At 42.1% G+C, this 27,685-nt stretch overlaps 1 pseudogene; it reads left to right on the forward strand.

The window, feature by feature from the left end:
* The first annotated feature begins 17 nt into the window (after positions 1-17).
* Positions 18-25,451, forward strand: LOC112070143 (zinc finger protein 91-like; annotated as a pseudogene).
* The last annotated feature ends 2,234 nt before the right edge of the window (positions 25,452-27,685 follow it).

The raw sequence follows: 27,685 nt of genomic DNA on the forward strand, positions 1-27,685 counted from the left end.
CCTGCCCTGTTTGTGGAATGACCTTCAAACACAAAGGAATTCTGTCCAAGCACATGAGGATTCACACAGGAGAAACCATTTAGCTGCGGTGACTGTGGGAAAAGCTTCAATCGGATGGGGCACCTAAACATGCACAAAGTGAATCTACACACAGGAGAAAACCATTTGTACTGTGGTGACTGCGGGAAAAGCTTCAATCGAAAGGGGCCACCTAACCATGCACAAACTGATTCACACCGGAGAGAAACCATTTAGCTGTGCTGACTGCGGGAAAAGCTTCAGGAGAGAAACCATTTAGCTGTGGTGACTGTGGGAAAAGCTTCAATCGGAAGGGTCACCTAACCATGCACAAAGTGACTCACACAGGAGAGAAAGCATTTAGCTGTGGTGACTGTGGGAAAAGCTTCAATCAGAAAGGGGACCTAAGGAGGCACAAACTAATTCACACAGGAGAGAAACAACATGGCTGCTCTGTCTGTGGTAAAGGATTCACTCAGAAGACGAATCTGCTGAGGCATGTAGACAAAGTCCACAAAGGAAGAAAACAGGACAGAAACTAAAAGAAGAAAGGACATTAGAACAAAGATTGTCTGTCAGGCTGTATCACAACCGGCAGTGATTGGGAGTTCCATAGGGCGGCGCACAATTGGCCCAGCGTTGTCCGGGTTTGGCCGGGGTAGGCCGTCATTGTAAGTAAGAATTTGTTCTTAACTGACTTGCCTAGGTAAATAAAGGTCAGGTAAGTGAATAAAAAGCCAGGATGTGGACAAATCTCTTAGGAAGCAACAGTGATATGGCCCTCATCAAATATGCAGACGACATGGCTCTGGTTGCTTGCCTGGAAGTCCATCTCCAGCTACTCCCAGTTCATTGACTGCCTCTTGACGTGGTTTGACAATATCTTAGGAGCTCAGTCTGGGTCTCAACTTACTATTAAGACTCAGAATAGTAGAATACACCAGGTCCAATTCAGACATTTGGTTGTGCATCAGCAGTTTCTTTGTCACTGACAGTCACTCAATTAGCCATGTCAGACAAAGCGAAAACAGGTCTTCAGAAATGTTTGCAAATGTATTAAAAAATGTAACAGAAATACCTTCTTTACTTAACTATTCAGGTACATCCTGTTTCCATTGATCATCAGATGTTTCTACAACTTGATTGGAGTCCACCTGTAAATTCAATTGATTGGCCATGAAAGGCACACACATGTCTATATAAGGTCCCACAGTTGACAGTGCATATCAGAGCAAAAACCAAGCCATGAGGTCGAAGGAATTGTCCGTAGAGCTCCGAGACAGGATTGTGTCAAGGCACAGGTCTGGGGAAAGGTACCAAAAACAATCTGCAGCATTGAAGGTCCCCAAGAACACAGTGGCCTCCATCATTCTTAACCTCTCTAGGGTATGTGAGACGGTAGTGTTCCACCTCTTCAACAGCCAGTGAAACTGCAGGGCTCCAAATTCAAAACAACAGAAATCCCATAATTAAAATTCCTCAAACATACATGTATTTTACACCATTTTAAAGATACACTTGTTGTAAATCCAGCCACAGTGTCCGATTTCAAAAAGGCTTTACGACGAAAGCAAACCAAATGATGATGTTAGGTGAGTGACTATTCACAGAATAACACAGCCATTTTTCCAGCCAACACAGCCATTTTTCCAGCCAAAGAGACGATTCACAAAAAGCAGAAATATAGATAAAATATAGATAAAATCACTAACCTTTGATGATCTTCATCAGATGACACTCATGGGACTTCATGTTACACAATACATGTATGTTTTGTTCGGTAAAGTTCATATTTATATCCAAATATCTGAGTTTACATTGGCACCTTACGTTCACAAGTTCCAAAACAACCTTTGATTTTGCAGAGAGCCACATCAATTTACAGGAATACTCATAATAAACATTGCTAAAAGATACAACTGTTATGCATGGCATTTTAGATGCACTTCTCCTTAATGCAACCGCTGTGTCAGATTTAAAAAAAGCTTTACGGAAAAAGCAACCCATGCAATAATCTGAGTTGGCGCTCAGAGCCCAATCAAGACACAAATATATCCGCCATATTATGCAGTCAACAAAACTCATAAAAAGCATTATAAATCTTCACTTACCTTTGCTGATCTTCGTCGGAATGCACTCCCAGGACTCCCACTTCCACAAGAAATGTTTGTTTTGTTCGGTAATGTCCATCATTTATATCCAAATAGTTACTTTCGTTAGCGCGTTTGGTAAACAAATCCAAAGTCACGAAGCGCGTTCACTAAAAGCAGACGAAATGTCAAAAAGTTCCGTAACAGTCAGTAGAAACATGTCGAACGATGTATTGAATCAATCTTTAGAATGTTTTTAACATAAATCTTCAATAATGTTCCGACCGGAGAATTTCATTGTCTTCAGAAGTGCGATGGAACAGAGCGCCCTCTCACATGAACGCGCATGGTCAGGTCATGGTAGACCTTACTCATTCCCTTCTCCTTCGGCCCAACTTCACAGTAAAAGCATCAGACAAGGTTCTAAAGACTGTTGACATCTAGTGGAAGCCATAGGAAGTGCAACATTACCAATATCCCACTGTATCTTCAATAGGAGCTGAGTTAAATCGACCAACCTCAGATTTCCCACTTCATGGTTGGATTTTTTATCCGGTTTTTGCATGCCATATGAGTTCTGTTATACTCACAGACATCATTCAAACAGTTTTAGAAACTTCAGAGTGTTTTCTATTCAAATCTACTAATAATATGCATATTCTAGCTTTTATGGCTTTGTAGCAGGCCGTTTACTCTGGGCATGCTTTTCATCCGGACGTGAAAATACTGCCCCCTACCCCAAAGAAGTTAAAGGGAATAAGTTTGGAACCACCAAGACTCTTCCGAGAGCTGGCTGCCCGGCCAAACTGAGCAATCGGGGGAGAAGGGCCTTGGTCAGGGAAGTGACCAAGAACCCAATGGTCTGTCTGACAGAGCTCCAGAGTTCGTATGTGGAGATGGGAGAACCTTCCAGAAGGACAACCATCTTTGCAGCACTCCACCAATCAGGTCTTTATGGTAAAGTGGCCAGACGGAAGCCACTGCTCAGTAAAAGGTACATGACAGCCCACTTGGAGTTTGCCAAAAGGTACCTAAAGGACTCTCAGACCATGAGAAACAAGATTCTCTGGTCTGATGAAACCAAGATCGAACTCTTTGGCCTGAATATCAAGCGGCACGTCTAGAGGAAACCTGGCACCATCCCTACGGTGAAGCATGGTGGTGGCAACATCATGCTGTGGGGATGTTTTTCAGCAGCAGGGACTGGGAGACTAGTCAGGATCAAGGGAAAGATGAATAGAGAAAAATACAGAGAGATCCTTGATGAAAACCTGCTCCAGGGCACTCAGGACCTCAGACTGGGCCAGGAGTGGCTTCGTACAAGTCTCTGAATGTCCTTGAGTGGCCCAACCAGAACCCAGACTTGAACCCGATCTAACATCTCTGGAGAGACCTGAAAATAGCTGTGCAGCGATGCTACCCACCCAACCTGACAGAGCTTGAGAGGATCTGCAGAGAAGAATGGGAGAAACTCCCCAAATACAGGTGTGCCAAGCTTGTAGCGTCGTACTCGAAGACTCAAGGCTGTAATTGCTGCCAAAGGTGCTTCAACAAAGTACTGAGTAAAGGGTCTGAATACTTATGTAGATGTGATATTTCAGTTTATTTTTAATCAATTTGCTACAATTTCTAAAAATCAGTTTTTGCTTTTTCATTTTGGGGTATTGTGATGTCATTTTGGGGTATTGTGATGTCATTTTGGGGGTATTGTGTGTAGATTGATGAGAGAAACAAAATGTAATGTTAGAATATGGCTGTAAAGTAACAATGTGGAAAAGTTGAGGTGTCTGAATATTTTCAGAATGTACTGTGTATATAGAGGTAGGAGCTGCCATACTACGGCTCCTGTGAAGCAGTTGTTGTGGGGGGTTAAGTGCCTTGCTCAAGGGCACGACAGCAGGTATGGCATCTAGGATTTGATACCAGCAACCACTCACTTGTCCAATGGGATTGGAACCCTCCGCTTGTGGTCTTGTCTCTCTTAACCACTAGACTACGGTCTTGCCTCTTAACCACTAGACTACCTACCACCTGTTGGAGGAAAGTATTGTAGGAAACTCACAGGTCCCCTGTTCAAAGTCTCGTGATGTTTTAAAAACTGAAATTCCTGATTGTTTGTTTTGATGAGAGAATAGTCTGACCTGATGTTATTGATACATAAAAAATATCATCCTTCCATCTGTCCAAGAGTATTTATCATAGATTGTCCTAATGCTGCTAATAAATGATATTGATTTAATCTTTCAGGAAGTAATGATATACAGTCGACTCCTGATAGGTGCATTTTGTATAAGTGTAAACTCTGTTTTAAGTGAACTACAGTGTTATTCTAGCCCCAATTCAACAACAGTCTCTAGAACTGCATTCTGTGGTTTAGTGCACACTCACATCAGTATCAGCTGTCAGGAGTCACCCATCTGACAATTAGTTCTGTCTTTCTACTGAATGATCATCCTATATCACCACCCTGTTACTCATTACAACTATTTCCCCTCATTGTAGTTATCCATAATCACTGGGCTGTACCTTAGTAAAACCCTGTAGAAAAGGCCGTCCTGCTCCCCTCCTCTCTACACCAACTTCCCCTCCCAGTCCCTTAAGTGGTCATGGGTAACTGCATATGGAGGACCACACCTGTAATTAGAATTCAGTAAATAAATGCGCACACCAATAGGAGATTGGAGATGAAATCCATGATATACTGCTGTGCCGCACAGCTGCACACCATGAAACACAAGAAAGAACAGATGGAACATTGTCCAGGCTTGACGCAGAAACAGGTGAACAGTTATGGACCACTGAGCCATTGACGGCCTGCCTGCACCAGGTGGCACGTAGAAACAGGTGAACAGTTATGGACCACTGAGCCATTAACGGCCTGCCTGCACCAGGCTTGACGTAGAAACAGGTGAACAGTTATGGACCACTGAGCCATTGACGGCCTGCCTGCACCAGGTGGCAGGTAGAAACAGGTGAACAGTTATGGACCACTGAGCCATTGACGGCCTGCCTGCACCAGGTGGCTGTGCTACGAGTGGGCACCGGACTACAGCCATATAAAGTGACAAAGACAAAGTATGTGAACCCTTTGGAAATACCTGGATTTCTACATAAATTGGTCATCAAATTTGATTGGATCTTCATCTAGGTCACAACAATAGACAAAACAGTCTGCTTAAACTAATAACACACTAACAATTATACATTTGTCTTTATTGAACACACCGTGTAAACATTCACAGTGCAGGGTGGGAAAAGTATGTGAACCCTTGGATTTAATAACTAGTTAACCCTCCTTTGGCAGCAATAACCTCAACCAAATGTTTTCTGTAGTTGCGGATCAGACCTGCACAACGGTCAGGAGGAATTTTGGACCATTCCTCTTTGCAAAACTGTTTCAGTTCAGCAATATTCTTGGGATGTCTGGTGTGAACCGCTCTCTTGAGGTCATGCCACAGCATCTCAATCCGGTTGAGGTCAGGACACTGACTGGGCCACTCCAGAAGGCGCATTTTCTTCTGTTGAAGTCATTCTGTTGTTGATTTACTTCTGTGTTTTGGGTCGTTGTCCTGTTGCATCACTCAACTTCTGTTGAGCTTCAACTGGCGGACAGCCTAACATTTCCCTGCAAAATGTCTTGATAAACTTGGGAATTCATTTTCCCGTTGATGATAGCAAGCTGTCCAGACCCTGAGACAGCCAAGCAGCCCCAAACCATGATGCTCCCTCCACCATACTTTACAGTTTGGATGATGTTTTGATGTTGTTGTGCTGTGCCTTTTTCTCTCCACACATAATGTTGTGTGTTCCTTCCAAACAACTCAACTGTAGTTGCATTTGTCCACAGAATATTTTGCCAGTAGTGCTGTGGAACATCCAGGTGCACTTTTGCAAACTTCAGACGTGCAGCAATATTTTTTTTTGGACAGCAGTGTCTTCTTCCGTTGTGTATCGTAGACTCGTCAACAGAGATGTTAGCATATTCCAGAGATTTCTGTAAGTCTTTAGCTGACACTCTAGGGTTCTTCTTAACCTCATTGAGCATTCTGCGCTGTGCTCTTGCAGTCATCTTTGCAGGAAAGCCACTCCTAGGGAGAGTAGCAACAGTGCTGAACTTTCTCCATTTATAGACAATTTGTCTTACCGTGGACTGATGAACATCAAGGCTTTTAGAGATACTTTTGTAACCCTTTCCAGCTTTATGCAAGTCAACAATTCTCAATCTTAGGTCTTCTGCGATCTCTTTTGTTCGAGGCATGGTTCAACATCAGGCAATGCTTCTTGTGAATAGAAAACTCACATTTTGTGAGTGTTTTTTATAGGGCAAGGCAGCTCTAACCAACATCTCCAATCTCGTCTCATTGATTGGACTCCAGGTTAGCTGACTCCTGACTCCAATTAGCTTTTGGAGAAGTCATTAGCCTAGGGGTTCACATAATTTAACCATTCACAGTGTAGGTTGGGAAAAGTATGTATTCAATATAGACAAGAAAAATACAATAATTTGTGTGTTATTAGATTAGGCAGACTATTTATCTATCTTTGTGAAGATCAGATCAAATTTGAATACTAATTTATGCTGAAATCCAGGTAATTCCAAAGGGTTCACATACTTTTTCTTGCCACTGTATACTGAACAAAAATATAAACACAGTGTTGGTCCCATGTTTCATGCACTGAAATAAAATATCCCAGAAAATGTTCCATATGCACAAAAAGCTTATTCCTCTACAGATGTTGTGCACAAATTTGTTTGAAAATAAAGGAGAGACGCACACTCCAGGAGCTCAGATGCAAAAATGTAATTACCGTTTCGACAGCCAAGCTGTCTTCATCAGGGTATGATCACAAACGCTGCGGGATGACTCGTTTATATAGTGTCAAAAGACAKACAGGTGTCTGTAATCATGGCCAAGAGTGGCCTAATATCATTGGTTCATTCTCAAATATTAAAATGGCATACAAAGAGCAGCACAAATTTGTTTACATCTCTGTTAGTGAGCATTTCTCCTTTGATGAGTATTTTTGTATGTAATAAAGCCCTTTTTGTGGGGAAAAACAAATTCTGATTGGTTGGATCTAGTTCCGTGGGTGGGCCCTCCCAGGCCCACCCATGGCTACACCCCTGCTCAGTCATGTGAAATCCATAGGTTAGGGTCTAATGGATTTATTTAAATTGACTGATTTCCTTCTATGAACTGTAACTCAGTAAAAATCGTTGCATGTTGCGTTTATATTTTTGTTCAGTCTACTTTATTTAGTCTGATCAGTGGAACAATTCTCTTTCTTAACAACGGGCTAAAATGCAGGGCAACGCTGTTAGCAACAGCACTACTGTTATTCCCCACACTTATTCTATTAATCCACTTCCTCCCAGTTCTGCCAGTGTCATCACATATTAGAAATCTCTTATGCCTATTTGTGTCTTTGAAAATGATTTATATGAGGCTATGTCATTTTTCAGCCTTTCACGGACAGTTTTGAATAAGTCATACAAATAAGCATTGGATATTCAAATGATTCAGGAATTAAAAATAATTTTAGTATTGTGCACATGCTAGAGAGAGAGATGGTAGAGGGACTCACAACTCATAATACACATATTTTGTCTGTGTAGAGAGTATGACGGCATCTTCAACTAGTAGGCATAAACCACCTGAATATTGATATTCATTAGCTATTTATTGAAGGTTTGAGAAATTAATTGTTATAACAAGAGCCTTTTCAATCACTTGGGAAACATAGATCTGGAGTGGCCAACCCTCCTGGAGAGCTAGCAGGATTTTCTTCCAGACCTATTTTAAAGAAATAGCTCACCAACATTATAAAATGTTTGTGCATTCTATGGACAGAAAAAACTTCCTGGGGAAGGACCCCCCAGTCTATCGTCTAAGGATTGTGCCAGGGGCAGTGCGATTGGTGGGGCAAACTCCCCACTAAACAAAATATTAATTGCACTGTAGCGGTGACAAACAGTGCCCACAAACTGTTAGCGCCTACATAAAGCTGTCCCAACAGCAGAGCTTTCCTTCCAGCACAATGGAGTGAATCCTTACCACCGCTACACCTGGCTTTCAGTGGAGCCTTGTCTGGCGGCGACAGTTAATTCAGCCTCATTTACTGTCTTTTAATAAAAACAATGCTGATATGGCTGACTTGCTTAAATAAATGTGGTTTCTACTGACAATTGAGATGTGCAAACTATGGCATAAGGGAACGATGAGCGGTTAAGAGGCCATCTGTAATTTTGATTAAGACATTAATAAGCGAGCTAGGACGTAGTCAATAACTATTTGATCAGCACTTTTGAAATGTACACCAACAGAATTCAGAACACGGGCCGTTCTTACAGTATTCTCCCTGTACACCAAGTCAGAACCATAGGATAAATAAATGTGGCATATAAGCACACAATGAAAGCTCTTACAATATTCAATGATTACATTTCTCTAAAACGGGTATAGGCTACATGTGCACCATCAAGTCAGAACAGTAGGAGAAATTATGAGGGAGGAAAGGGACCAAATTATTAGGGTGAGGCACATGGGCTACTAACAGCTTACTACACAACATACACTTAGTATTACTTTCTTAGCTACAGTATACACATCTCCCTGGCATATTACATAATTTATGCAGCAGCGTACAATACATTTTTGGACTCACCTTGTGATGTGCTCACTTGAACAGGAAGGTGGCGCGGCAATCCTTGCGGGCAAATTTTCTCATCTAACTTTGTCATCCAAGTCTGTCATTCTCTGGATTTATGGTGATTTCAAGACAACTGGGAACTCTGGGAAAAAAACAAGGTTGAATCATGACGTCAAGTCGGAGCTCTAGAAAGAGGCCCGAGTTCCCGACTTGAAATTCTGAGTTGGATGACTGTTTATAACGTATTTTCCCAGTTGGAGCTCGTTTTTCCCCCAGTTGTCTTGAACTCACTGAAGTCTGAGATTTCCCAGTTCTGAGTTTCCAGTTGTTTCCACGGCAGAAGTCATGCTGGATTGACAGCATGGACAATGTATTCAACCTTTTCTGGCCCATGGCATGTGAATACTTATACTTTTAAGCTTGGAAGAGGCCCTTAAACCCAGACCTGGACCACACACCAAATCCACCGAATAGCAGGATAGTGATTGCTTTGCAACACTTGCAGTTAGCCACTGATTCCTTCCAAACCACTCATTGTTGAATTTACGTTTTCCAACTGGTTGTGTAATGTTTATGTCCAATGGCCGATGAGCACCGATACGTTTTATCTATAATTTCTCTTCATTATTTATTTTCATATGAATAAGGATTAAAACGTATTTGCCAGTAGATTGTCAACTTGATTCATGATGATGACTGCTAGCTAAGATTTTGAAAGTATGATGTTGACATGATCAGTCCAATCAAAGATACTGTAGATATAAAGTGATTTGACGTAATTTTATCTGTGGCCAATGATCTTGAGCCTTCTTGGATGGGCACTTCTAATGTAACTGTATTGCAGCACCCAATGGGCTTAAATTTTCAAACTCTCCCCATAGATTTTGCAGTGACGTAGTGTCCCCATGAGTGACAGAACACTGGGCCAATCACAGTGCAACTAGAGAACATTACCAACCCCTACGCTCTGTTTTTCCGCTGACTGCCCCAACACCACAGAAAGCACTAGGCTGAGACACCTGCATTTTGAAGCTGCTTTACTCAAGAAAGCCAAAAAGAGGCCACAGTTGTATGCGGCTTTAGTGACTCAATTATTTTTTTTTTTTACATTGTTTGCAAACTAATATATGACACGTATCATTAATGCCAAAAGAACATGAAAAACAGGCAACCATTTTTTTTTTCCTAAACAGGTGGGGCTCATAACCCCACCTGCCCTGAATGAGGGGTTGTCAACGGCAAGGGAGAAATTAAATTCACATAACAAATATCACTCCAAGCATTTTTCAAAAGTTGCCAGCCCTGGTGTAACAATCTAAGTTTTTCGTAGATGTATACTAGCTTTTTATTGCTGTCTAACATTAAAGTGGCTACTCAAGAAGGCAAAGGTAACTGAACTTAATGACTACCGCCCAGTAGCACTCACCTCTGTCATCATGAAGTGCTTTGAGAGACTAGTCAAGGATCATATCACCTCCACCTTACCTGACACCCTAGACCCACTTCAATTTGCTTACCGCCCCAATAGATCTGCACACTGCCCTATCCCATCTGGACAAGAGGAATACCTATGTAAGAATGCTGTTTATTGACTATAGCTCAGCATTCAACACCACAATAACCTCCAAGCTCATCATTAAGCTCGAGACCCTAGGTCTGAACCCCGCCCTGTGCAACTGGGTCCTGGACTTCCTGACGGGCCGCCCCCCAGGTGGTGAGGGTAGGAAACATCACCTCCACTCCGCTGATCCTCAACACTGGGGCCCCACAAGGGTGCGTTCTCAGCTCTCTCCTGTACCACCACCTGTTACGGCAACTGCACCGCCCTCAACCGCAAGGCTCTCCAGAGGGTAGTGCGGTCTGCACAACGCATCACCGGGGGCAAACTACCTGCCCTCCAGGACACCTACACCACCCGATGTCACAGGAAGGCCAAAAAGATCATCAAGGACAACAACCACCCGAGCCACTGCTTGTTCACCCCGCTATCATCCAGAAGGCGAGGTCAGTACAGGTGCATCAAAGCTGGGACCGAGAGACTGAAAAACAGCTTCTATCTCAAGGCCATCAGACTGTTAAACAGCCATCACTAACATTGAGTGGCTGCTGCCAACATACTGACTCAAATCTCTGGCCACTTTAATAAATGGATGTAATAAAGGTATCACTAGTCACTTTAAATAATGCCACTTTCAGAATGTTTACATATCCTACATTACTCATCTCATATGTATATACTGTATTTTATACCATCTATTGCATCTTGCCTATGCCGCACGGCCATCACTCATCCATATATTTATATGTACATATTCTTATTCCATCCCCTTACATTGTGTGTATAAGGTAACTTGTTAGATATTACTGCAGTCGGAACTAGAAGCGCAAGCATTTAGCTACATTCGCATTAACGTCTGCTAACCATGTATATGTGACCAATCAAATTTGATTCGATTTGATGTAGTCGTTTTCCTTTACTACTGGTCTGTAGGCTGCCTTGCACAGTAAACTCCCATCCAGCTGGCGGCCCTGTTGTGTTTCTGGGTTCGTCACCAACTAGAACAAAGAATGTCCTAAGATTCCTTGACTGGAACACGGAAGTAGAATTGGAAACGAGTTTATTATTATTTTTTGCGTCGCTTGTGTTGAGTAAAGAAAGACATACCGACTAAACTAAATAGGCTACCCAGCTCTCATTTTACTGAAAATGTCTAAACTACAGTTGTTGCGTGTATTTTTAAATGAGCGTTTAACGGCGGCTGCTGTGGATATTTTTGGGGAGGTTGAGAAAACGGTAGTAGAGTACCAGGAGGAGAATGATCGGCTACTGAGAATGCTGCGGATCACACCAGAGATACAACTATGTAGAATAGGTTCGTATTTTTATGAAATTTACAATAGAGGATGGTCCTCCCCTTCCTCTGAGGAGCCTCTACCAATATTCGGCTTTATTTACTCTCAGATTCGAAAATGCTAATTAGCTTCAAAGTAGACAGGCAAAACAACAAATCCCCGCAAGCGCCTGCACGTCATCTATAGCTGACACATTGGCTAACAGAATTTTCCATTTAAAGAAATTAAGCCAATTTATTCATTACTACATTTTAGATAACATTAGATAGTTAATCCAGATATTCTTACCTTTGCCTCGATTCAGCAGTCCCGTCCAGATCATCATGGTGTTTGTAGTTCTTTATGATAGCCACATTAGGAGCTAATTAGCATTTCATTTTTGGGGGGGGGGGGTTAAATATAGGGTGGGTATAATTTGTGGAACGTTCCAACAGGAATCTGTTCCAAAAACGTTGTAAATAACAAGGATGCCAACAAACAACGCATGCAAAGTATCATGATCAATTCACCTAGCTAACCGTATGCCGAATAGGCATCAACTCACCACGTAGTTTATTCTTAATGTTTGTCCATAGGCTACCAGAGTGAGGACAATACATTTTTCATAATAAACGTGGTGAGTGAAACACTTAATTAAATAGCCCGGTATCTTATTCTTCCGCTATACAACTTTGTATGCGTTGTGTTGGCAACCTTGTTATTTACGAAGTTGTTGGAATAGATTCCTGTTGGAACGTTACACAAATTATACCCGTAAATATAGGCGAATATATTGATAAAAGTCACCTTGTCCTAGAGAGATTTACACGGTTATCAAAACGTCACGCCATGGTTAGCCTCCTTATTTTAAGTCATTGTAAAGGGTTAGCCTACACAAAACACAGTCCTTATTTTATTGTAAAATCCCCTATGGGAAATGGTGGAAAAACGATTAGAACCATTTCCCTGTTTGACCGTTTTATGGTTATTATGACTTCTACTGTGGTTATTTGGTATTTTATTAGGATCCCCATTAGCTGTTGCAAAAGCATCAGCTACTCTTCCTGTGGTCCACATGAAACATGACATCATCCAGAACATTAATAGACAAGAACAGCTCAAGGACAGAACTACAGAAAACATTTTTAATGGCACACGTAGCCTACATATCAATACATACACAAACGATCTAAGTCACATAGGGGAGAGGCATTGTGAGGTGTTGCTTAATCTGTTTTTTTTAAACCAGGTTTGCTTTTCATTTGAGGAATTTGAGATGGAACAGAGTTCCATGCAACAATGGCTCTTTATAATACTGTACGCTTTCTTGAATTTGTTCTGGATTTGGGGACTGTGGTAACCTCTGCTCCTCCTCTCCGTCCCTCCAGAATCCCTGCCACTCTCTGTCTCTGAAGAGGAGGTTCCCCCTGAGCAGCAGGAGTGGAGCCCCAGTCTTGGGCAGAAGGACCCAGAGTCCAAACTGATTAAAGAGGAACAGGAGGAAGTCAGGACCAGTCAGGAGGAAGAGCAGCTTCAAGGGGTGGAGCCTGATGTCATAGAGTTCATATTTACTCCTTCCTGTGTGAAAAGTGAATGTGATCTGGAGGACCCACGTCAAGAAGCCGTACTAGCTGAATACCCAACTCTCAGTCCACTGAAAACATCTAAACTACAGTCGTTTCGAGAGTTTTTAAATGAGCGTTTAACGGCGTTTGCTGCTGTGGAGATTTCTGGGGCATTTGTGAAAATGGTAGCAGAGTACCAGGAGGAGAATGATCGGCTACGGAGACTACTGCGGATCACACCGGAGATTAAACTATGTAGAATAGGTTTGTATGTAGATCTACTGATAGTTAGCTATAGTTCTACTCAATGAAAATGTTTTTATTCACTTTTACTGTACATGGATNACATCATCCAGAACATTAATAGACAAGAACAGCTCAAGGACAGAACTACAGAAAACATTTTTAATGGCACACGTAGCCTACATATCAATACATACACAAACGATCTAAGTCACATAGGGGAGAGGCATTGTGAGGTGTTGCTTAATCTGTTTTTTTTAAACCAGGTTTGCTTTTCATTTGAGGAATTTGAGATGGAACAGAGTTCCATGCAACAATGGCTCTTTATAATACTGTACGCTTTCTTGAATTTGTTCTGGATTTGGGGACTGTGGTAACCTCTGCTCCTCCTCTCCGTCCCTCCAGAATCCCTGCCACTCTCTGTCTCTGAAGAGGAGGTTCCCCCTGAGCAGCAGGAGTGGAGCCCCAGTCTTGGGCAGAAGGACCCAGAGTCCAAACTGATTAAAGAGGAACAGGAGGAAGTCAGGACCAGTCAGGAGGAAGAGCAGCTTCAAGGGGTGGAGCCTGATGTCATAGAGTTCATATTTACTCCTTCCTGTGTGAAAAGTGAATGTGATCTGGAGGACCCACGTCAAGAAGCCGTACTAGCTGAATACCCAACTCTCAGTCCACTGAAAACATCTAAACTACAGTCGTTTCGAGAGTTTTTAAATGAGCGTTTAACGGCGTTTGCTGCTGTGGAGATTTCTGGGGCATTTGTGAAAATGGTAGCAGAGTACCAGGAGGAGAATGATCGGCTACGGAGACTACTGCGGATCACACCGGAGATTAAACTATGTAGAATAGGTTTGTATGTAGATCTACTGATAGTTAGCTATAGTTCTACTCAATGAAAATGTTTTTATTCACTTTTACTGTACATGGATAAAAACGTGTCTGTGTCACGAAAACCAGGAAGTTATTTGAATGTATAGAATTTACTGACTTTAGAAACAGAAAAAAAGAAACCGATGCAAATGTCTTACATTTTATCTTTCGGTCGTTCAACCTTCATCAGAGCAAATCTCCCCAAACAGTGAGACAGATGAGGCCACTAAGGCTGCGTTTATACAGGCAGACCAATTCTAATTCCCCCCCAACCACGCTAATTGGTCTTTTGACCAATCAAATCAGATCTTTTCAGTGCTGATCTGATTGGTCAAAGGACCAATTAATGATCAGACTTGGGCAGCCTTAGCGAGCCAGAGATAATTACAGACACCTGCCGTAATCTAAAGTAACAACAAAGGGCCACTAGATATCATATCAGATAGAACAGAATATATAGATGTAATTCTACAAATACAAAATGAGGTGTTTGTATCAGGAACCCATACTCTCAGACAGAGAACAATACAGATGACAATCTGCAACAACAAAAAAAGACAAGGTAAACACATAACACTTCAGTGCTTTCAGGAAGTATTCAGACCGCTTGACTTTTTCCACATTTTGTTACTTTACAGCCTTATTCTAAAATGGATTAAATCGTCCCCCCCCCTCAATCTACACACAATACCACATAATGACATCACAATACCCCATAATGACAAAGCAGAAAGAGGCTTTCAGATTTTGTTTTGCATATCCCATTTACATAAGTATTCAGACCCTTTACTCAGGACTTTGTTGAAGCACCTTTGGCAGCGATTACAGCCTTGAGTCTTCTTGGGTATGACTCGACAAGCTTGTCACACCTGTATTTGGGGAGTTTCTCCCATTCTTCTCTGAAGATCCACTCAAGCTCTGTCAGGTTGGATGGGGACCGTCGCTGCACAGCTATTTTCAGGTCTCTCCAAAGATGTTAGATCGGGTTCAAGTCCGGGCTCTGGCTGGGCCACTCAAGGACATTCATAGACTTGTTTCGAAGCCACTCCTGTGTTATCTTGGCTGTGTGCTTAGGGTTGTAGTCTTGTTGGGTGGTGATCCTTCGCCCCAGTCTGAGGTCCTGAGTGCTCTGGAGCAGGTTTTCATCAAGGATCTCTCTGTACTTCAAATCACATTTTATTGGTCACATACACATATTTAGCAGATGTTATTGCGAGTGTATTGAAATGCTTGTGTTCCTTGCTCCAACTGTGCAGTAGTATCTAACAATTCACAACAATACACACATCTAAAAAGTAAAAGAATGGAATTAAGAAATATATAAATATTATGACGAGCATTGTTGGAGTGGCATTGGCTAAAATACTGTAGAATAGAATACAGTGTATGTATATGAGATGAGTAATGTAGTATATAGAGTTGAAGTCGGTTTACATACACTTAGGTTGGAGTCATTAAAACTTGTTTTTCAACCACTCCACAAATGTCTTGTTAACAAACTATAGTTTTGGCAAGTCGGTTAGGACATCTACTTTGTGATGACACAGGTAATTTTTCCAACAATTGTTTACAGATTATTTCACTTATAATTCACTGTATCACAATTCCAGTGGGTCAGAAGTTTACATACACCAAGTTGACTGTGCCTTTAATCAGCTTGGGAAATTCCAGAAAATTATCTCATGGCTTTAGAAGCTTCTGATAGGCTAATTTACATAATTTGAGTCAATTGGAGGTGTACCTGTGGATGTATTTCAAGGCCTACCTTCAAACGCAGTGCCTCTCTGCTTGACATCATGGGAAAATACAAAGAAATCAGCCAAGATTTCCAAACGCATGAAGGGACCATGTTCATCTGTACAAACAATAGCACGCAAGTATAAACACCATGGGACCACGCAGCAGTCATACCGCTCAGGAAGGAGACGCGTTCTGTCTCCTAGAGATGAACGTACTTTGGTGCAAAAAGTGCAAATCAATCCCAGAACAACAGCAAAGGACCTTGTGAAGATGCTGGAGGAAACAGGTACAAAAGTATCTATATCCACAGTAAAACGAGTCCTATATCGACATAACCTGAAAGGCCGCTCAGCAAGGAAGAAGCCACTGCTCCAAAACCACCATAAAAAATCCCGACTACGGTTTGCAACTGCACACGGGGACAAAGATCGTACTTTTTGGAGAAATGTCCTCTGGTCTGATGAAACAAAAATAGAACTGTTTGGCCATAATGACCATCGTTATGTTTGGAGGAAAAAGGGGGCGGCTTGCAAGCTGAAGAATAGATGGCATCATGAGGGAGGAAAATGATGTGGATATATTGAAGCAACATCTCAAGACATCAGTCAGGAAGTTAAAGCTTGGTCGCAAATGGGTCTTCCAAATGGACAATGACCCCAAGCATACTTCCAAAGTTGTGGGAAAATGGCTTAAGGACAACAAAGTCAAGCTATTGGAGTGGCCATCACAAAGCCCTGACCTCAATCCTATAGAAAATGTGTGGGCAGAACTGAAAAATCATGTGCGAGCAAGGAGGCCTACAAACCTGACTTCGTTACACCAGCTCTGTCAGGAGGAATGGGCCAAAATTCACCCAACTTATTGTGGGAAGCTTGTGGAAGGCTACCCAAAACGTTTGACCCAAGTTAAACAATTTAAAGGCAATGCTACCAAATACTAAATGAGTGTATGTGAACTTCTGACCCACTGGAATGTGATGAAAGAAATAAAAGCTGAAATAAATAATTCTCTCTGCTCTTATTCTGACATTTCACATTCTTAAAATAAYGTGGTGATCCTAACTGACCTAAGACAGGGACTTTTGACTAGGATAAAATGTCAGGAATTGTGAAAAGCTGAGTTTAAATGTATTTAGCTAAGGTGTATGTAAACTTCCGACTTCAACTGTAAACATTAAAGTGACAAGTGATTCTATGTTTATAGTGCAGCAGCCTCTAAGGTGCAGGGCTTCACAACGGGGTGGCAGCCGGCTAGTGATTGCTATTTAACTGTCCGAGGCCTTGAGATAGAAGCTGTTTTACAGTAACTCTGTCCGAGCTTTGATGCACCTGTACTGACCTCGCCTTCTGGATGATAACGGGGTGAACAGGTCGTGGCTCGTGTGGTTGATGTCCTTGATGATCTTTTTGACCTTCCTGGGACATCGGGTGCTGTAGATGTCATGGATGGCAGGTAGTTTGCCCCCAGTGATGCGTTGGGCAGACCGCACCACCCTCTGGAGAGCCCTGCTTTTGCGGGCGATGCAGTTCCCATACCAGGCGGTGATACAGCCCGACAGGATACTCTCAATTGTGCATCTGTAAAAGTTTCTGAGGGTCTTAGGGGCCAAGCCCCCCATTGCGCCTTCTTCACAACACTGTCTGTGTGGGTGGACCATTTCAGATTGTCAGTGATGTGTATGCTGAGGAACTTGAAGATTTTCACCTTCTCCACTGCTGTCCGGTCAATGTGGATTGGGGCGTGCCCCATCTGCTGTTTCCTGAAGTCCACGATCAAATCCTTCATTTTCTTGACGTTGAGGGAGAGGTTATTTTCCTGGCACCACTCTGCCAGGGCCCTCACCTCCTCCCTGTAGGCTGTCTTGTCATTGTTGGTAATCAGGCCTACTACTGTTGTGTTGTCTGCAAACTTGATGATTGAATTGGAGGTGTGTGTGGCCACGCAGTCGTGGGTGAACAGGGAGTACAGGAGAGGACTGAGCATGCACCCTTGTGGGGCCCCTAGGTGGAGGATCTGCGTAGTGGAGGTTGTTTCCTACCTTCACCACCTGGGGGTGGCCTGTCAGGAAGTCCAGTACCCAGTTGCACAGGGTGGGGTTCTGACCCAGGGCCCCAAGCGTAATGATGATCTTGGAGGGTACTTTGGTGTTGAATGCTGAGCTATATTCAATGAATAGCATTTTGATGTAGGTATTCCTCTTGTCCAGACAGGATAGTGCAGTGTGCAGTGAGATGGCGATTGACAGACGATGCAATCTATTGGGGCGGTAAGCAAATTAAGTTGGTCTAGGTAGTCAGGTAAGGTGGAGGTGATATGATCCTTGACTAGTCTCTCAAAGCACTTCATGATGACAGAAGTGAGTGCTATGGGTCGATAGTCATTTAGTTTAGTTACCTTTTCTTTCTTGATTCCAGGAACAATGGTGGACATCTTGAAACAAGTGGGGACAGCAGACCGGGATAGTGAGAGATTGAATATGTCCGTAAACACTCCAGCCAGCTGGTCTGCGCATGCTCTGAGGACGAGGTTAGAGATGCCGTCTGGGCCAGCAGCCTTGCGTGGGTTATCACTCTTAAATGTCTTACTCACGTCGGCCACGGAGAACGAGAGCCCACAGTCCTTGGTAGCGGGCCACGTCGGTGGCACTGTGTTATCCTCAAAGCGGGTGAAGAAGGTGTTTAGCTTGTCTGGAAGCAAGACGTCAGTATCTGCGACGTGGCTGGTTTTCCCTTTATAATCCGTGATTGTCTGTAGAACCTGCCACATACGTCTTGTGTCTGAGCCGTTGAATTGCGAATCCACTTTGTCTCTGTACTGACGTTTTGCCTGTTTGGTTGCCTTTCAGAGGGAAGTTCGCGCTTTCAGTTTTGTGTGAATTCTTCCATCTATCCAAAGTTTCTGGTTTGGGTAGGTTTTAATTGTCACCGTGGGAACAACATCCCCTATACCAGGTATTCCCAAACTGGGGTAAACCAAATAAAAATGTGATTCTCTCTTTTTTTATATAAAAAATGGGGCTATACTTTTGGGTTAGGTTTTTTTCTCGTCTGAGTAGCCTTGTTTTACTGCCATAAATAAAATCAAACTATCTAGTGTTCAGCGAAATAACAACACAATGTCAAATACAGGTAGCCTAGTCAAATAATTAACATCCAATCACATTAACCGTTACTCTCTCGTGGGAATTCCACTAAAGGTCCGTATGTAGCCAAATGTGGCTGCTGCTCATTTCGTTTGCTCGAAAGTTGATAATGGTTAAAAAAAAAGTAAGGCCTGCGTCCGTAGAGACACATACCAGCTCTACTGGTAGTACTGCTACTACCTGCTACTGCTACTACCAGCAGTACTACACCTGCACCTATCGACGACACAAGTTGTTCTGCTTCCACGAGCACATCCAATGCTAGCCTCAGTAATTCTACACTTGTTGTTAGCCCAGCTAACTGACAGTTGTGAATCTGATGCAACCGAAGAGCTACTTCCCCCTTACCCGAGAAAGCACCGAACAACAGACACGGACGTTGGACTATCGAAGAGGTGCAAATATGATGAGAACTACATTGATTTGGGGTTCACTTACACTACCGGTCACAGTTTTAGGACACCTACTCATTCAACTGTTTTAATATTATTTTTTACTATTTTCTACATTGTAGAATAATAGTGAAGACATCAAACCTATGAAATAACACATATGGAATCATAAAGTAAACAAAAAAGTGTTAAACAAATGAAAATATATTGTATATTTGAGCTTCTTCAAATAGCCCCCCTTTTCCTTGATGACAGTTTAGCACATTCTTGGCATTATATGTGCAAAAGTACTATTTCACAACTCGATGAAACCTTCACTCTTGCGCAGACATTTAGAAACAAAACATGACAATTTGAAAAATAAGCCGCTGGAGTTTTTTGAGTGGGATTTAAGACGACTTTCGAGTAGTAAGACATGTATAAAAGCAACAGATACCATTCATAAGAAGGGGCTATAAGTGTCTTATATGGTGAGCTACCGAGTGGCTAGGACAGGCAAGCCCGATACTATTGTGGAGGATTTAATTCTTCCTGCTGCCGTGGATATGGCTGGGACAATGCTGGGGGAAAGGCCCAAAGAACTATACAGACAATGCCGTCATCAAACAACAGTTTCACGACGTATCAGTGACATGGCAGGAGATGTTTTGAAACAATTACTGCTTCGCATACAAGCCAGTAAATTCTATGCGTTACAGCTGGATGGGTCAACATACGTGGAGGGCCTGGCACAGTTCCTGGTATATGTCCGTTACGTTTATGGGGGGGGTCAATTAAGGAAGACATCCTTTTCTGGAAACCAGGACAACAGGAGAGGATATACATGGCTTGGGCATGTATGGCTTGGGCTGTTATGGCTTGGGCTGTTATGGCTTGGGCTGTTATGGCTTGGGCTGTTATGGCTTGGGCATGTATGGCTTGGGCTGTTATGGCTTGGGCTGTTATGGCTTGGCTTGTATGGCTTGGCTGCTGTATGGCTTGGGCTATGTATGGCTTGGGCTTGTTATGGCTTGGGCTGTTAGGGCTTGGCTGTTATGGCTTTGGGCATTGTATGGCTTGGGCTGTTATGGCTTGGGCATTGGATGGCTTGGGCATGTATGGCTTGGGCATGTGATGGCTTGGGCAGCTATGGTTGGCTGTTATGGCTTGGGCATGTATGGCTTGGCTGTTATGGCTTGGGCATGTATGGCTTGGGCTGTTATGACTTGGGCATGTATGGCTTGGGCTTTATGACTGGGCATGTATGGCTGCCACTGGAACTGGCTCACTTTTTTTTCTCCATTGATTATGTCACTGCTGACTGCAGCAGCCACATTCATTCTGAAGTGTACAGAAACGTATCGTCTGCTAACATATATTGTCTGCTAAAGTACATGAGACATAAGGCAAAAATACTTAAAATCAAAAGAAAACTACTGGCTGTAGTACAGACCTGGCAGGGCGTCACCAGAGAAGATCCCGTTTTGGTGGGGTCAATGGGTTGCAGACTTCAGTCAGTTACTGGATGCAAAGGACCTTTTATATGAATCATTTAGACCTTGTATGAATCATTTGAACCTTATATGAATCATTTGGACATTTTATATGAATCATTTAGCCCCTTTTATATGAATCATTTGGACCTTTATATGAATCATTTGGACCTTTACTATGAATCATTTGGCCTTTATATGAATCATTTAGACATTTTATTATGGAATTGTCTTTGCGACCTTATATGAATCATTTGACCTTTTATATGAATTCATTTGAACCTTATATGAATCGTTTGGACCTTTATATGAATCATTTGCACCTTATATGAATCCTTCGACCTTTTTATTAATCAATTTGAACCTATATTGAATCATTTGGACCTGTTTATATGAATCATTTGGACCTTAATGAATCATTTAGCCCCTTTATATGAATCATTACTTATATGTGATGGACCTTTATATGAATCATTTGCGGCCAATTAAACATTACTTTATATGAATCATTTGGGCCTTAATATAATCATTTAGACATTTTATATGAATCATTTGGACCTTATATGAATCATTTGGACCTTTTATATGAATAATTTGAACCTTATATGAATCGTTTGGACCTTTATATGAATCATTTGCACCTTATATGAATCCTTTGGACCTTTTATATTAATAATTTGAACCTTATATGAATCATTTGGACCTTTTATATGAATAATTTGAACCTTATATGAATCATATGGCCCCTTGCAACATGTAAAGTGTTGGTCCCATGTTTCATGAGCTGAAATAAAAGATCCCAGAAATGTTCCATACACACAAACAGCTTATTTCTCTCAAATTTTGTCCACAAATGTGTTTACATCCCTGTTAGTGAGCATTTCTCCTTTGCCAAGATAACCCATCCACCTGACAGGTGTGCTATATCAAGAAGCTGATTAAACGGCATGATCATTACAACGGTGCACCTTGTGCTGGGGGACCATAAAAGGCCACTCTCAAATGTGCAGTTTTGTATTTATTTATCTGACCAACAGATGCATATCTATATTCCCAGTCGTGTTAAATCCATAATTTTATTATTATTACTATTGTTTTTTTTTACTGATTATATACATACAGTACCAGTCAAAAGTTTGGACACACCTACCCATTCCAGGGTTTTTTAAAGTTACAAACAACGTGAAAACCCGCCTGCCAAAATAACAGTTGGTTAGGAGCATGTAAACCATCAGCCATCCCCTCTGGCACCATTCTACATCTGTATCAAGGCTGTATAAATAACCTCTGCTCCTCCTCTCCCTCCCTTCAGACTCCCTGCAGCTCTCTGTCTCTGAAGAGGAGGTTCCCCCTGAGCAGCAGCACTGTGAGCAGGAGTGGAGCCCCAGTCTGGGGCAGGAGGACTCAGAGCCCATACAGATTAAAGAGGAACAGGAGGAAGTCAAGACCAGTCAGGAGGAAGAGCAGCTTCAAGGTCTGGAGCCTGATATCATGAAGTTCATATTCACTCCTTCCTGTGTGAAAAGTGAATGTGATCAGGAGGACCAAACCAAGACTGTGGAGAACAGAGAGAGTGACTCTGAACCAGTGGATCTCAAACCTTATGTCACTGTGACCCACATTAAGGGTCTCTACATTCCCTGTGACCCTCCAGATAATCAAAACAGTGCCTCCAGCCACAGTTCAGCAGTAAGCAGTGACACAGTAGGACTTGATAGCAGCCCACCATTGGAGAAACATCTGACCAAACCCAGCACTACATCTAGAAAAACTCACAGCTGCTGTGACTGTGGTGAAGCGTTTGCTCTGAAAGCTGACCTGCAGAGACATGTGACTCTCACCAAGAAGAGACCCAGTGAATGTAGATTCTGCAAAAAACGCTACAACTCCACCTGTAAACTGAAGGCCCATGTCCGACTCTGTCACAGTGGGAAACCCTGCACCTGCCCTGTTTGTGGCAAGATCTTCAAACAAAAAGGGCATCTGTCCAGGCACATGAGGATTCACACAGGAGAGAAACCGTTCAGTTGTGGTGACTGTGGGAAAAGCTTCCGTCTGAAGGGGCATCTAACCAGGCACAAACTAATTCACACAGGGGAAAATCCATTTAGCTGTGGTGACTGTGGGAAAAGATTCAGTCTCAAGCAGCATCTAACCAGGCACAAACTGATTCACACAGGAGAGAAACCTTTTAGCTGTGGCGACTGCGGGAAAAGCTTCAATCTCAAAAAGACACTAACTGAACATATACGGACTCACACAGGAGAGAAACCTTTTAGCTGTGGTGATTGTGGAAAAAGCTTTAGTGTCAAGAAGACACTAATTGAACATATACGGACTCACACAGGAGAGAAGCCATATAGCTGTGGTGACTGTGGGAAAAGCTTCAGTGTCAATAGGAACCTAACTAAGCACAAACTGACTCACACAGGAGAGAAACAACATGGCTGCTCAGTGTGTGGTAAAAGATTCATTCAGAAGACTAATCTGCTGAGGCATGTCAAAAACAACCACAAAGAATAAAAACAAGACAAAGGAACAAAGAAAGTAAATGAGGACACAGAGAGGGGACTAAGAGAGTATTGAGATACACCTGTGGACCAACTCTAGCTGGTCCTCCTGATCCTGCTCAGTCCAATGTCACAGTAATGATATAATGGGGCTGTTGTCTGAACCTAACAGGTAATGTTGCTGCTCTTTGTGTATGAAATGGACAATCTGCAGTTCAGACAACCACCACTTGTTAGGTGAACAACTGAGGGATGGTGTTGGAGAGTTGTGAACACTCATTCATAGACGGATATCAAATTTGCCTGGTGCTACTTTGTTCCATAAAGGTACCATCAGAGGTGTACACTACAATGCAAGATTTAGTTAGCTAGAGATTTAGTTAGCTAGAGATTTAGTTAGCTAGAGATTTAGTTAGCTAGAGATTTAGTTAGCTAGTTAACTAAATAAACTTTGTATGGAGAAAGATAAACACCAAAATGGGCGTGGTCTAATTGACCTAACAACGTAACAACCTAACAACGTACGTGTAGATTTCTTAATGAACCAGAAGATCTCTAGGTATTTCTGGTTGCTCATCAAAGTTATCTGTTTCATTGACCCTGCTTTGTAGTGTACCCATCTGCAGTTCAAACAAGAACAAAGTGGGAAACCTGCCACTGTTTTGGTAAACAACTGAGGGAAAGGGGTTGGAGAAATGTAAATATTCAGACAGATCTTTGGATGCCAGGACTGATCAAAATAATAGTTGTAACCATATTATGTGGCTATACAGTGTTTGGTTGCCATGTTAGGTTCATATGTTTTGTGTTCTGGTGGGGTATGACTGTCCAAAGTCCAACATTCGATGTACCAATCACAGATTTCCCCTTAAAAAAAACCTAGAGTTGATTGAGGCACCTGTGCATCACACGGCAACGTCATTTTGAATATAGAATAGCTCCCTGTGTATTTATTATAGTGGCTGCAGCTCAATCCCCTCTTTCCGCCGACATGAAGTTTGCAGCCGTTCCATAACACGGGGCTTGTGAAAAGCGGCCTTTTTCTACACGTGAGAAGCTGTGGGAGAAAATATTCACAGAATCATGTGTTCAACCCAAAACCGTGAGAGCTACAATCTAATGTCACTAATATCGAAAGCAAAGACTTTGATTGGCTCTATGACATCAACAAGCTTACAGCAGTCCTCTGAACTCTGTCGCGGACCACGTCATTTCGAAGAGGTGTCACAAAACCGACTGTCCCGACCAAACCGTTAGTGATACAAACAAATGTCACCAATATTCAGTGGTGTAAAGTACTTAGGTAAAAGTACTTTAAAGTATTAATTAAGTTGTTTTTTGGGGGGTATCTGTACTTTACTATTTATATTTTTGACAACTTTTACTTCACTACATTCCTAGTGAAAATAATGTACACGGTCAAATTCGCGCACTTATCAAGAGAACACGTGGTCAGCCCTACTGCCTCTGATCTGGCAGACTCACTAAATATAAATGCAGTGCTTGTAAATAATGTCGGAGTGTTGGACTATCCGTAAAAAACAAAAACAGGAAATGGTGCCGTCTGCTTTGCTTAGTATAAGGAATTTGAAATTATTTATACTTTTACTTTTGGTACATAAGTATATTTAGAACCAAATACTTTTAGACTTTTACTCAAGTAGTATTTTACTGGGTGACTTTCACTTTTTACTTGAGTCATTTTCTATGAAGGTATCTTTACTTTTACTCAAGTTTGACAATTGGGTTCTTTTTCCACCACTGCCAATATTGAAAACTCTCACGAATGCGAAGGCGTCTGTTGTTGTGCTTGACAACACACACAAGCTCCAGAGGAGTCGTCTGAAGTTAACCCAGGTAACCCAGTACCAGGCTGTAAAAAGTGCATAGGGTATAATGTGTAAAAATAAAGAAAAACCCTTGAATGAGTAGGTGTGTCCAAACTTTTGACTGGTACTGTATATATACACACATACAATGCATTCGGGAAGTATTCAGACCCCTCGACCTTCTCCACATTTTGTTACGTTAGTCTAATTCTAAAATTGATTTAAATACATGTTTTTCCTCATCAATCTACACACTACCCCATAATGACATGACAATACCCCATAATGACATCACAATACCCCATAATGACGAAGCAAAAATAGGTTTAGACATTTTTGCAAATGTAAAAATGCCTTACTTACATAAGTATTCAAACCCTTTGCTATGAGACTTGAAGTTGAGCTCAGGTGCATCCTGTTTCCATTGATCATCCTTGAGATGTTTCTACAACTTGATTGGAGTCCACCTGTGATAAATTCAATTGATTGGACATGATTTGGAAAGGCACACACCTATCTACAGTACCAGTCAAAAGTCTGGACACATCTACTCAATCAAGGGTATTTATTTTGACTATTTTCTACATTGTAGAATAATAGCGACATACCTGACCTGTGCAGCGACATACTCAACCCAAATGAAATGGTAGATGTGATATTTCAGTTTTAAATTTTTATTTTACATTTCAAAAAAAAGTTTTTGCTTTGTCATTATGGGGTATTGTGTAGATTGATGAGGGGGGAAAAACAATTTAATACATTTTGGAACAAGGCTGTAACTTTTTTTTAAATTGGAAAAAGTCAAGGGGTCTGAATACTTTCTGAATGCACTGTATATCTCCTAGTTATAGGACAGACACCTTCAAAACCTTGTTCCTTATGATACATTTTTTGACTGTCTCTTTTTTTGCCATTTTTGAATGTGTTATTCAATGCGTTTATCTGGGCTATAGCAGAAAAGGACAAATTCTGTTTCATCAAATATTATTTATTTTTATACCTACAGGGTTCCTAAAATTCAAAATCAATCTTAAAACAATTCCATAATGTATGTTAGCTTAGTAGAGATTGATATCTAAGTGCTGAGACCTAAAGGGTTAACATGGTCCCGATAGAAACTCATCTCAACCTGCTTCCTCGTTCTGAACTATTGCTCAACTTACAGTATCAGTGCAGTAATAGCACCAAGCGACCACTAGATGGGGGTGTAGGACCACTACATAAGGAAGTGCAGTGTCCTCTACTGTGTAGTATAGTTGTAGTCAACACAGAACTAGGCTTCTGCAGCCACAGACGAGCTTTACGAGTCAACATATCTACTGCATTTTACACTGTAATTTAATCTCACGCTAACACAGTGTAATTGTGTGTGTGAGTGAAAAAGAGAGAGGGAACGTTGTGTGTGTATGTGTGTGTGTGTGTGTACGCTCCGATACAATGTGTCTTTGTGAGTCCTTGGCATGCTGTCAGAAATGTTTGGATATCAGTGAAAGGAGAGAGTGAATGAGACAAAGAGAGAGGAAGGGCGGTGAAAGAGGGAGGGAGAGAAAGTGAAAGACGGGAGGGAGGGAAAGAGTGAAAGACGGGAGAGAGAGGGAGAGAGAGAGAGAGGGAGGGAGAGAGAGAAAGTGAAAGACGGGAGAGAGAGAGGGAGGGAGAGAAAGTGAAAGATGGGAGAGAGAGGGATGGAGGGAGAGAGAGGGAAGGAGCGAGCGAGCAAGAGAGGGAGGGAGGGAGGGAGAGAAAGTGAAAGACGGGAGGGAGGGAGAGAGTGAAAGACGGGAGAGAGGGAGGGAGGGCGGGAGAGAAAGCGGGAAGGAAGGCTTTCATAATTACCTCATACATCTCTCCCTCTTCTTTCCATGTTTGTCCTCATCTTCATCTTCCTCTCTCTTCACCTCTCTCTTAACCTAATTTAACGACTTTCAAATGATGCTTCCTTTAATCTCTCTCCTCCCCTCTTTTCTCTCTCTCCTCTCTTCTCTCTCTCCTCTCTTCTCTCTCTCTCCTCTCTTTTCCCTCTCTCCCTCCCACCCTCTCTTCTCCCCCCCATCGCTATCCCCCCTCATCCTCTCTGTCACCCTCTCTCTGACCTTCAGTCACTAATCAGGCCAATAGGGAACATGGCCACAGGGCACAGCTGTGTTTGTCAGTGTGTCTTTACTCTCATCACAATATATTGATAGTTGGCAGAAACAAAAGGTTAGTATAAAGAATAGACTATTAATAAGTTTCTCGGATAATTTAGTGTATATTTCCTTTGGGAACAGACCACCTGCTGTGAGTCTCAAATGGAACCCTATTCCCGATGTAGTGCACTACTTTTGACCAGGG

The sequence above is a fragment of the Salvelinus sp. IW2-2015 genome, unplaced genomic scaffold (assembly GCF_002910315.2).
Source record: "Salvelinus sp. IW2-2015 unplaced genomic scaffold, ASM291031v2 Un_scaffold1234, whole genome shotgun sequence".
In the NCBI taxonomy this organism is placed as follows: Eukaryota; Metazoa; Chordata; class Actinopteri; order Salmoniformes; family Salmonidae; genus Salvelinus; species Salvelinus sp. IW2-2015.